This window comes from Puma concolor, chromosome C1 (assembly GCF_028749965.1).
Source record: "Puma concolor isolate L17-30 chromosome C1, mPumCon1.1.hap2, whole genome shotgun sequence".
NCBI classification, from domain to species: Eukaryota; Metazoa; Chordata; class Mammalia; order Carnivora; family Felidae; genus Puma; species Puma concolor.
Window position 1 is genome coordinate 75,664,950 of NC_141674.1, and position 11,385 is coordinate 75,676,334.

Below are 11,385 nucleotides of genomic sequence, written 5' to 3' on the forward strand. Positions count from 1 at the left end.
AGCCATCAGCCCAGAGCCTGACGCGGGGCTCGAACTCACGGACCGCGAGATCGTGACCTGGTTGAAGTCGGACGCTTAACCGACTGCGCCACCCAGGCGCCCCAACCATGTTATTTCTTAAAGGTTGATTACACATAGGAACATTTTCAAAGTTAGGTAATGTTAGAAAAACATAGATGACATATGCTACAAGGAAATCACTAGCAAATATAATGCCACATTTACCACAATAAATCGGCCAGTTCAACACATTGCTGTTATCTGTGTCCATTTTTATTTTAGTTTTAGTTTTTTATTTTTTAGTTTTTTATTTTAGTTTTGTTTTATTTTCACCGATGCCGTCCGTCCTTCGGGACCCCCTGGGCCTGCTGGAGCTGGACTCTGGCAAATGATGAAGAAGCAACCTTGCAAAAAAATGAATCTGGAAAAGAAAAAGGCCCTGATATGGGAACGAACTTGGCATGTTCAAGGAATAAAAGAGACCAGGGTGGTTAAACCATAGCGATCCAGAGGGAATGTGCTTCCACATTAAGATGGAGAAGACTGGGACCATATCATGCAGAACCTTGTAGACCACAGAAAGGGATTTAGATTTTATTTTGGAGCAGCCATTGGAAAACCTTTAGTTGAGGAATAATGTAATCTTAATTACATTTTTAAAATGTACTCTAGCTGCTTTTGGAGAAGAAAGTTGTGGACAGGCAAGATTTGAAGCAGGAAGATCCTTTAGTTAGGAGGTTGCTAAAGTAAGGAGTGATAGCTGTCGGGCTAGGGTAGTGGCAGAGGAGGGAAAGAGGGCTAAGGATCTCAACATTCATTCTGCTGATAGTCAGTTTTTGTTTCTATTTCAGCACTGCCCCTCGACTTCAGCTGTGCCTGGTTTCTCCTAATTCAGACACTCTTTGCTCACCCTCTTCAGACTATAAACTGCTAATCTCTTACTAAAATGAAGAGAGACCAATTGGCAGGGCTATGTGGATCGGGGGTAGGGATCTGGGGATCTAGTTGTTTCTCATTAAGACCTTTAAGTGAATGATCCTCCTGTATTTAGTCCTGAACCAAGTCCTGAGTCTTGTGGGGGTAATTCTAGTTGCTTTTTTGGCTTTCTCCATGACTGATTTAGGACTCAGCTTATCTGAATCTGCTGTCAGTTACTACCTGTCCATTTGCATTCTAACTTCTATAATTTTTGTTGCTACTCGCTTTCCCCTTATTTTTGTTCTCATGGGTTTATGGCTTAAAAGAATTTCCTTACTGGTATTTTAGTGGGGCTTAAGTAGAGACAAAATGTATCTTTGATTTGACTTCTCTTGCTGTTGTTATTGGCTTACACACATATTCATTAAATGACTAAATGATCAAATGCTGGGCATTCAAATACTTTGTTCCTATGTTAAGCCTCATGTTATTCTTTATACTCATGTTGGTGTTTAAAAGAGAAATATATGTGACTACCTGGAATTAATAGCTCATTTTCCTTATAGCTTCTGCTTATTTGTTTTGTGAATATAAAGACAGTATCTTCCATATGTAGCTAAAGCCCTTCTATTGCTTCATATAGAGTGAGGGGGTTTTGGATTGGGGGGGTTTGGAGCTGATGGCCAAGAAAGAATTCTTGAGACATTTTTGGTGCAAAAAGGTGATTTTATTAAAGCATGGAGACCCATAGGCAGAAAGAGCTGCACTAGGATTGTGAAGAGTGACTGGTTAGACACTATGGAGTTGGGGGAGGTAAAGTCAAAATGGAGGCCTCCAGAGGGACTTTGATGTGCTAAAGAGGACTCCTAAGATGCCTGAGGCCTTGCTATTGTCAAGCTCAGGTGGTTTTCCCTCTAGTAAGGCATTAACATTAAGACAGTAGGGAGCTCCTGGAAAAATGTTATACTGTCAATGGACTGTAGTTTATAAAGAAATTTATCTACCATTTCCTTCTTGACTTTGTTCCCCACATCACTATGGAAGAGAGGGTGATGTTGGGGCTCCAGGAAACTAAGTTTATAGTTTCTGGAGATTAGGCTATTGATAAGATTGCTTTTTTCTTGGACACCCAAGTGGCTCAGTCAGTTAAGTGTCTGACTCTTGACTCAGCTCAGGTCATGATCTCACAGTTTGTGGGTTTTGGCCCTGCTTGGGATTCTCTCCCCACCTCTCTCTGCCCTCCCCCACTGTCTCTCTTCCTCTCTCTCTCTCTCAAAATAAATAAATAAACTTTAAAAAAATTGCCTTTTTCTTGTAATTTACTAAGACATACCTAAACTGATGGGGACACATGTCCTGCATGACTCTGATCTCTATTAGTTAACCTTTTATTTTCTGTCCTTTCCTTTGTTCCTGGGCAGCCAGGAATGCCTGAGGAATGTCACACATATCCCACCTTGAGGGGGTGGGGAGGGAAAGAGTGTTTGTGAGATTGTCAGCTTGCCTCTTATGCCCCCTCATTATAGAGGACTAAAAATATTCTGAAATATAGCAGAGAGAAGGCAGTATATCACAGAGGCTAAGCCAAACTGTCTGGTTCAAATCCTAGCTCTGCAATTATCTAACTGTGCAACCTTGGGCAAGTTACTTTATTTCTCTGGACTTCAATTTCCTCCTCTGTAAAACGTGAGCACCTTACTTAGACTGCTGCTATGAGGATTCGATGACTTTATAGACCTAAAAAAACTTAGAACATTACTTGGTTCTTAGTAAGTCCTATAAAATTGTTCCCGAAGAAAAAAGGAAAGAGAAAACTTAGGAGGGGACTGCTGATTATTCCCTAATATTTAGCATTCTCTTCTATTGTAGCAGGATTCTCACATAGAGTCATGACACCAAGGCTCTCTTCCCAGGAAGCAACTTTATTCCTGCAGGCACTGCTCACTTAGGTTCGTATCCAAAGAACTGAGCCCCGAATGCCATGTGGCATAGTCTTTTTTAATATATTTTTTACTTCTTTGTCTCCCATATATGGTAACACACAAACATGTAGTCTGATTAAGTGTCTCATGTTACAAGGTCTGGGATGTTGTCACGTATGTATGCGCATATAGCCAGGTTGCCTTGAGGTGTTTTTTTTTTTCTTTCCTTAGGGAGGGGACCCTACCACATTCCCCCCTGTGATGCTCAGACCCCTCTATTTAGGTCAAAGAGCATCATCTTGGTTTAGAGGTTTATATTTTTATAACATAATTACATGAATGGCCGTCTCTTTTTTAAATTATGGCCTCAATGAGACTGAAAGCAGACCATACAACTGGGGGAACTAAGCAGGGTAAGATAAAGCACCCTCCCAAAATTAGAAGGATAATTTCCATGAGGGTTTTGAATGCCCCCGAGAGTTGAAAACCATCCTCCAAATAACTCCCTGGGGTTTTAACCGATCAGGTCTGGACTGGGACATGAGCAAATTTTTTATTTGATCTGTGATCTCCTCCATGACTTTTTCCTCATCATCTATCTGTAGGCAGCAGTTGCTCAGGTTAAATTTTTCACAAACACCTCTCTCAGGAGCAAGCGTGTAACCCAAGGCCAAGCAATTTTGATAGATGGCATTGTACATTTTGGTTTGTTGCTTGGCTAGTAAGTTAAGAGCTCTGGCAGTTTCAGTGGTTATAATTTCTGTAACTGCTTGCAGTCTAATTATGCGGTTTAGCATGTAAATGGGCATGTAGTAGCCCCAATACCCATCCTCTGCCCAGGTGGCAGGGCCATAATATTGGATTCAATGCATGGAGGCTATTTATTATCTTTTTAATCGTTAATTTGTGAGGCATGCTGCTTCCTTTGAGTTACCCTGTCCCCATACACTTGGACTCCCAAATGTTTCCCTCTGGCAAGTGGGAGCAGGAATAAAGACAGACGAATAGCTTCCAACACATATGACCCTGACCAGACTAAGGAAAGTACTGTTTAAGCTGTCCTTCCACATATCTAGTACAGTCCACCTGGGGCCCGCCATTTGATGGCTGCGCTGACACTGTCTCACTCCTGTCAAAGATGAGAGAAGTTAGACAAGGGGGATCTGGCTCAAAGTGATCTGGGGTCCCCCACCATTGGGTTTTCTGGGTAGTTGAATTATAAAATCTTTGGCCTAGACATGTTAAATTTTTAACAGAGACGATGATGAACTTTCTCCCCACCAGGCAAGGCATTTTTTTTTCCAATAATTGAACTTTCAAGGAGCCAAACCCCAGTAGTAGGACTGGGGTATTTTGTTTTACTATAAGGTTTGTGGGGATCTAATTTTCTAGTCTCTTATGGCCATTGTTTTCCCGTTGATACCGACGAAGTATCCTATCCACAAAAGGAAGGTGAGTGTTAACAGAAACCTCTTAACACATTTCCAACCAGCCAGGGTGGTCATGGCCAATCCTATGGCAAAGAGTAGAGGAAGAATCAAAATTATAGTGAGAAACAAGGTGTGACAGTGCATCACTGAAGTAAGGAAACCTATAAAAATAAGGACAGTCTTTTGTTTCACCTGACTGTGGATTCCTCAAGCTTCTGTCATGCATAGAATAGTTAGCTTCCCGAGTGACTAAAGCAGGGCTGCAGTCTCCTGGAGCCTCTGGAGTTGCAGATTGCTTCTTCCGTATGGTCAGTTTGCACAGCGTTGATGGATCAGGGATGCACTCCCAGTTTCGAGATGCTAGCTTCACTCTGCTGTAGTGAATCCAGGGACCCACTTGCTATCTTTACTGCAGTAGAGGTGGACAAAATGACAGTGAATGGGCCCCTCCAGAGGGGTTTTAGGGGTTGGACATTTCATTCCTTTATTTATATTGCATCTCCTGGTTTAAAGGGGTGAGTGTCTGTGGTCAGATTTACAGGTAATCGCTCCCTGACCCAGGGATATAAGGTAGTTAGGGTAAAGCCAAGAGCCCTCATCTGTTGTCTTATTGTTTATCTCATTTAGACCCCCCCTCCCTGCTTATGCCCTTGATAATGGGGGAAGGGTGCCTATAAAGGACTTTATAAGGGAGAACCCCATTTGCTTCTTTAGCCTCCCACTGGCAGCTGCAGTCTTTCTCCGAAGGCCCCTTATCTCTCCCTGCCTAATGTTATCCTTTTCCCTATCTATTTCTCCCTGGAATAGAGCCTGTAACTGCTGTTAGGGAACAGGGACAATGACTGCTCTGGCTTCTTCAAGCTGATAAGGGACGGTGTAGGGGGACAGCAGTCAGAGTCTACCCGAGGTCGGTTAAGTGGCCCACAGTATGGTTTTACAGGAAGGCTGGCAGGTATGAGGTGGCATAAACATTAGCAGACATAAAGAAAAAAACACAAAGTAAAGATTATACTGACCAACAAGATGGCATCTTAAGATAATGTCTACAGTTTCCAAGCCTGTCAAATAATCTAGGAGACCCTGACTTTGTAAACAACATATGCCAGGGAATCTCTCATAACCCAGGTGATGGAGAAGCAGGAGCAGTAAATAATCAATGGTGGCTCTATTTCCAACAGATTGGCCCTAACTTAATTAAAAAAAATTTTTTTAAAGCATCTAATGCTTGTGTGGTGTTATGTAGAGTTTTCTTGAATATAAGCAGACATTCTGCTTTATTTTGATGTGTAAAACTTTTAGGTAAATTTTTAGGTAAGCGAAACCTGGGTATTATTTTATAAAGGAGAATTTTTATTACTTTTTGTGCCTTTTCTGTCTTGTAGGGGAAGGCCTTTACCCAATAAGTAAAAGCATTAACCCATATAAACAGATGTTGGAATTTTTTTTTTTTTTTCAACCTTGGCATCTGAGTGAGACCTAATTGTTAGTCTTTCCTAGATAGTCTCCAGTTCCTTGATTGTCTGGGAGAGCAAGTTTGTGGTTGAAAGGATTGTTTTTAAGATATACTTCATCGCCTGATACTACTTACAGAACTGTCCTTGACAAATTTTTTTAGTAAACATCCTTTGGGCCCTTTGATAAGTTTTGTCCCCCCCTAAAGGAGAAGCCTGATGCTGTGTTTTAATAATCTTTTAGCTTTGTGAGCTTGGTAATAGTAATTGCCCTGCTCTGTTTGTAACCATTCCAAGGGCTGGAGACAGTGTCTAGAAGTGAGACCCCAGTTTATTTTGGGGGGGAGAGTAGGTGGGACTGAATCTCCTTTAATAATTGATATCGCAGCAAATTATTCTCCTGAACCCTGGTATCTATAGCCTACAACATCCAGTAATTTTCAAAAACTTACATAATTGTTTATCTGTCCTGGAGTTAGTGGCACCATAGTCTCTAATTTAGTTATAATGTTCCTTTGTAGCAAAGGAGTAAGGCTCTCTGGCATTCTCAGTAAAGGATGAGAAAAAATTAGGATTCCCCATAAACATCCCAGGGGCTGAGAGAAAAATTTAGTTACAAGTTTTTCGAAGATGCCTCTAATCGTCATGCTGCGTTTGGGTGGTTGGCCTGGAGTGGAAAGGAGGACAGAAAACGTAGCTCTGGTGTTAGGAAGGAAATCAACCAGTTTTCCTTCCATATTTAGAGTTATCTGAGGCTCTGGGTTTCTGATAGACAGTTGGTTTAGGGGAGCCACCGTGAAGAGCCCCAGGCCCCGGTTAGTCCCTCCAGGGACATTGGTTATCTGAGCCATCACAGATAGAGGTCCCCAAGGGCATTCAGATCTCCAGTGATTGTCTCCATATAAGAGGCATGGCTTATGCGGTTTTCATTTTGGTTGTCCCCTCTGAGGACGTTTTCATTTTCGAGCTCTGAATGGCCATATAAATGGCACTTGGTGCCAGGACCTCAGGAAGTCTGGTCTGACATAGTACGTAAGGCCATAACTAAGGCCTCAGATTTTTTTTTTTTTAAGTTTTCTTTTCTGTTTTGTTTGTAATATGCCCAACTGGCAGCTCATAAGGGCTCCTCCAGGGTCCCTTCAAGGCCAACAGCCAATTATTGGATTTTCTCTGAATATCTAGGGCTGAATGAGTGACAAATTTGTCCTTTAAAGTTATCTCAGCCTTAGGAGTGTCATGGGGATAGCCATATATTTTAATGAGAGCCTCCCTCAACTTCTCCAGGAAGGCTATTGAACTCCCATTTTGTGTTTGTAAAGTAGTGGCCAATTTAGGGGTGCCTGGGTGGCTCAGTCGGTTAAGCATCCGACTTGAGCTTAGGTCACGATCTCATGGTTTGTGGGTTCAAGCCCCGTGTCTGGCTCTGTGCTGACAGCTCAGAGCCTGGAGCCGGCTTTGGATTCTGTGTCTCACTCTCTCTCTGCTCCTCCCCCCATTCACACTCTGTCTCTCTCTCTCTCTCTCTCTCTCTCAAAAATAAATAAACATTAAAAAAAAAATAGTGGCCAATTTAGCATAATGAAGGGCTAAAACTTAGATTTCCTGAGTTTTTTTTTTTTGTTTGTTTGTTTTTGTTTTTTTTTTTTTTTTAATATATAGCTGAGGACCTGAGGAGGAGGAGGTTGAGGTGGAAGACTTCCCTTCCTCCTTCTCTAGGTCTGTTTTGGATACAGGTAAGGTGCCCTTAATTGTTTCCCCTCCTGATTGCTGGACTTTAGAAAGGGCTGCCATTAAATTACCATCCACCTTATATTGCTTACATATATCTCGATTTTTTCAAGGCCCCAAAACAATAAGCATAGGGAAATTCTCCCCATTTCCCTTCACAATTGTAGGACAATATTTTCATTGATAATTTCCTCTGGCGCCCAGGTTCCCTCTTCCAATTTGTACTGGGGCCAAGGCTTTGGGCAAAAGCAAATGAATCATAATTAGAATTCCAAAGGAGTAATGGCCTTGATTGGGGAACTACCCATCTATAGGAAAAAGGAAAAAAGTTGTCCCTTATCTCAATTTCCTATAGCTGACCAGGAGAAACCTCATTTCCTGGCCCTTTGTTTTGGCTGGCTATGCAACTGGCAGCCAAAAGCCCTGTCATCTCTCGAGGTGCTGGGAGTAGTCATTCTTACCCAGGCTTGACTCTGCCTCTGAGAGGTGACCTGGTCTTTCATTTTTTTTTTCTTATCCCTCCATTTCTGGCCAGTAGCATCTTGGGGGTATGGACTGTGACCTAGCAAGATTTTCCTGGTTGTCGTAGGACGTACTAATTTTATTTTGGTTCAATAGTAACTTACATATTGATCATTGGTCATTGAGGGAGAGGGTTAAAGAGCCAAAGTCAAGGTCTTTTCCCCTGCCTTTTTCAACAATGCCCACATAAATATGTTTCAGTCATGTGGATATCCATTTTTGGCATACAATAGGCTAAGTTTAGTAAAATACCTCCCATATATCTTAGTAAAAACCCTTTATATATCATTCATCCCTCATATGGCAGAGGCATCCATTCCTCTGCTAAACAAGAACAATACAAATGTGGAGGGTTTGGAGGCTGGCACCAACAGTACTGCCATCATTTTCCCAGCCTTTGGATCAAAGGAGGAGGAATTTTAATCTTAACCCTGTGTACTTTTAAAATCCATTCATCTTTAACCTTAGTCCGTCCTGACCACACATAAAATTTCTTTTTAAAGATTTTCCTTCACGAACCTTCTACAACTTTTCTTTGCATTTAGATTTTGTCCCAAGCCATTTCTCTCCAAATAACTAGTCTCATTTAGGATAAAATTACTTTTTTTTACCATCAACAAGAATATATTTCCATTTCTTATATCTTTCTTTCATATCTCCTACTTTTTTACATACAGAGTTGTTTTTCTTATTTTTATCAGTTTTATCTACATTTAGCAGAATTTTAACCCTTAGAAACCTTAGTCTCCTGTGAAAACTAAGTAGTAACCAATTGTGAACTCTGTTACATTAGAATTTTTTATTTTTTTATTTATTTTTTAAGAGGTTATTATTTATTTATTTATTATTTTTTTAATTTAATTTTTAAAAATATACATCCAAATTAGTTAGCATATAGTGAAACAATGATTTCAGGAGTAGATTCCTTAATGCCCCTTACCCATTTAGCCCATCCCCCCTCCCACGCCTCCTCCAGTAACCCTCAGTTTGTTCTCCATATTTATGAGTCTCTTATGTTTTGTCCCCCTCCCTGTTTTTATATTATTTTTGTTTCCCTTCCCATATGTTCATCTGTTTTGTCTCTTAAAGTCCTCATATGAGTGAAGTCATATGATGTTTGTCTTTCTCTGACTGACTAATTTCACTTAGCATAATACCCACCAGTTCCATCCACGTGGTTGCAAACGGCAAGGTTTCATTCTTTTTGACTGCCGTGTAATACTCCATTGTATACATATATATTACATCTTCTTTATCCATTCATCCACTGATGGACATTCGTGCTCTTTCCATACTTTGGCTATTGTTGATAGTGCTGCTATAAACATGGGGGTGCATGTGTCCCTTCGAAAGAGTACACCTGTATCCCTTGGATAAATACCAGTAGTGCAATTGCTGGGTCATAGGGTAGTTCTATTTTTGTTTTTTTGAGGAACCTCCATAATGTTTTCCAGAGTGGCTGCACCAATTTGTATTCCCAACATCAGAATTTTTTAAATGGCAAACTTATGAATCCATTAAGCACAAAGCATATTTTTCAACAGTTCCAAATATCCTTAGTTTTTTGCAACAAGTCAAAAGCACAGACCCACATCTAGTAATTAGTGCTTTAAGCTCTTATCTTGTTAGGTATCCATTGAATTTAATCTCAATTTATCATGTAAGCAAAACTTTAATGTTTTAGGTTACCAAGGACTTTGAAAGCTATCTTAACAATTACCCATGAAAGCTTTGAGACAGACAAAATTAGCCATCACTTTAAGTCATCCTTTTGTTAACAAATTGGAACAGAGATAACATGAGCTTATTTGATCTTCAGCAAATGTGGGTAGAATAAAAGTTTTTGTTTTAATTTTTTTGACGTTGATAAACATTGTCTATCTCAAACCAACAAACTTAAATTAGCTTAAACACTGAATACGTTTTACTTGAGTCCGCATAAAGCAATTTGATGAGTCCAAGTAAGGCATGGTTAATTTTTACCTGGAATGCTGGTGGGGAAATCTGACATCGGTGATGGTCTTTGCTCCTTGACATCTAGGGTGGGAGGAGTTGATGGTGCCTGAGGCATTGAGGAGCCAGTTACGCCGGCTGCGCCCCAGGTGGTGTAGAAATAGGAGGAGGGGAAGGGAAGGCAGAAGAGACCAGGTGCCAGCAGAAGGCAGAGAAAGAGAATTCCCAGTTTTAAATCTTGTCAGCTCAGACAGAGGGGCAGACTCCAAGTTTCTTTTGTTTTGTTTTCCACCAGTGAAATTAGTCCATGTCAGTCGGAGAAGACAGGGAATTTCCCTGAAAGAAAAGGAGTTTCAGCAGCCGCTTGGGACTATTCCTTAAAGTCCCCATTCTGAGGTAGAATAACCAAGACAGTTGGCTCTAATGATCATAGTCATTGACCCAGGAAATGAAGGACAGACAAGTCCCCATACACAGTCACACGGCGACTCCAACCTGCCACCCAGTGTCCAGCGCCCAACACCTTAGAGTTGCAGCTTCGTTCCTCGCCCCTTATGCAACTACTAGGGCAACTCTGGGAGGTGATCAGGCTCCCCTTCTGCCTCTTACGGGCAGGTCTGCCAAAAGGAACCGGGTTCTTGCCAGTCTGACGGCGCTCCCCGAGCTGGTTCCTGGCCCTCACGGGATTCCGTTAGCGCACAGGCAGTCCTCGCCCCAGCTCACGGGAAGGGCTAGTCCCCTGCGGATCCAGGGGTCTGCTGGCGCCAGGTGAGCCTCTCTTGCCCTGAGGTTCGCATCCCTGGTGGCAAACGGGGTGGAAACGCACTGTCTCTGAATCCCGGAAGAGAGCCCCCAAGTCATGTAGCAGGATTCTGGCAGAGTCATGACACTGAGACTTTTCTTTCCAGGAAGCAACTTTAGTCCTGCCGGCACCACGCAGGTGGGTTCGTACCCAAAGAACTCAACCCCGAATGCCACGTGGCAAGGGTTTTTTTTAAAATATATTTTTCACTTCTTTGTCTCCCATATATGGTAACACACAAACATGTAGTCTGATTGAGAGTCTCATGTTACAAGATCCTGAGGGATGTTGTCACATATGGGTATAGCCAGGTTGCCTTGAGTTTTTTTTTTTTTTTTCTTCTTTCCTTAGGGAGGGGACCCTACCACACTCTAGTAATAGAACTGAACTGAACTAATGCGAGTTTGTTCTCGGTGACTCACAGATAGAAACTACACCAGGTGAATTGTCACACAAAGGAAACTTTATTTGCAGCAAATAAGCAAGTAAGATCACAGGGAATAACTTCCAAAGTTCTGACTCCCCGAGTAGGGGAGTTCCTTTTATCTAGGGTTAGGATGAACATTTAGAAAGGGAAGCCTTGGCACCGTTGGTAGAGGCGGGCATTAGGTCACACCTGCGCCTTGAGGAAACATGCCTGTACATGCCCTGTATGTTAT

At 41.7% G+C, this 11,385-nt stretch overlaps 1 long non-coding RNA gene across 1 annotated transcript; it reads right to left on the bottom strand.

Moving 5' to 3' along the window:
* Nucleotides 1-251: 251 nt before the first annotated feature.
* LOC147578157 (uncharacterized) lies at nt 252-10,876 on the bottom strand. The gene is made up of 2 exons (XR_015254852.1): nt 9,955-10,876; nt 252-421 (listed from the first exon to the last, which is right to left on the bottom strand). It is a non-coding gene; the product is annotated as an uncharacterized LOC147578157 (long non-coding RNA).
* Between the last annotated feature and the right edge of the window lie 509 nt (nt 10,877-11,385).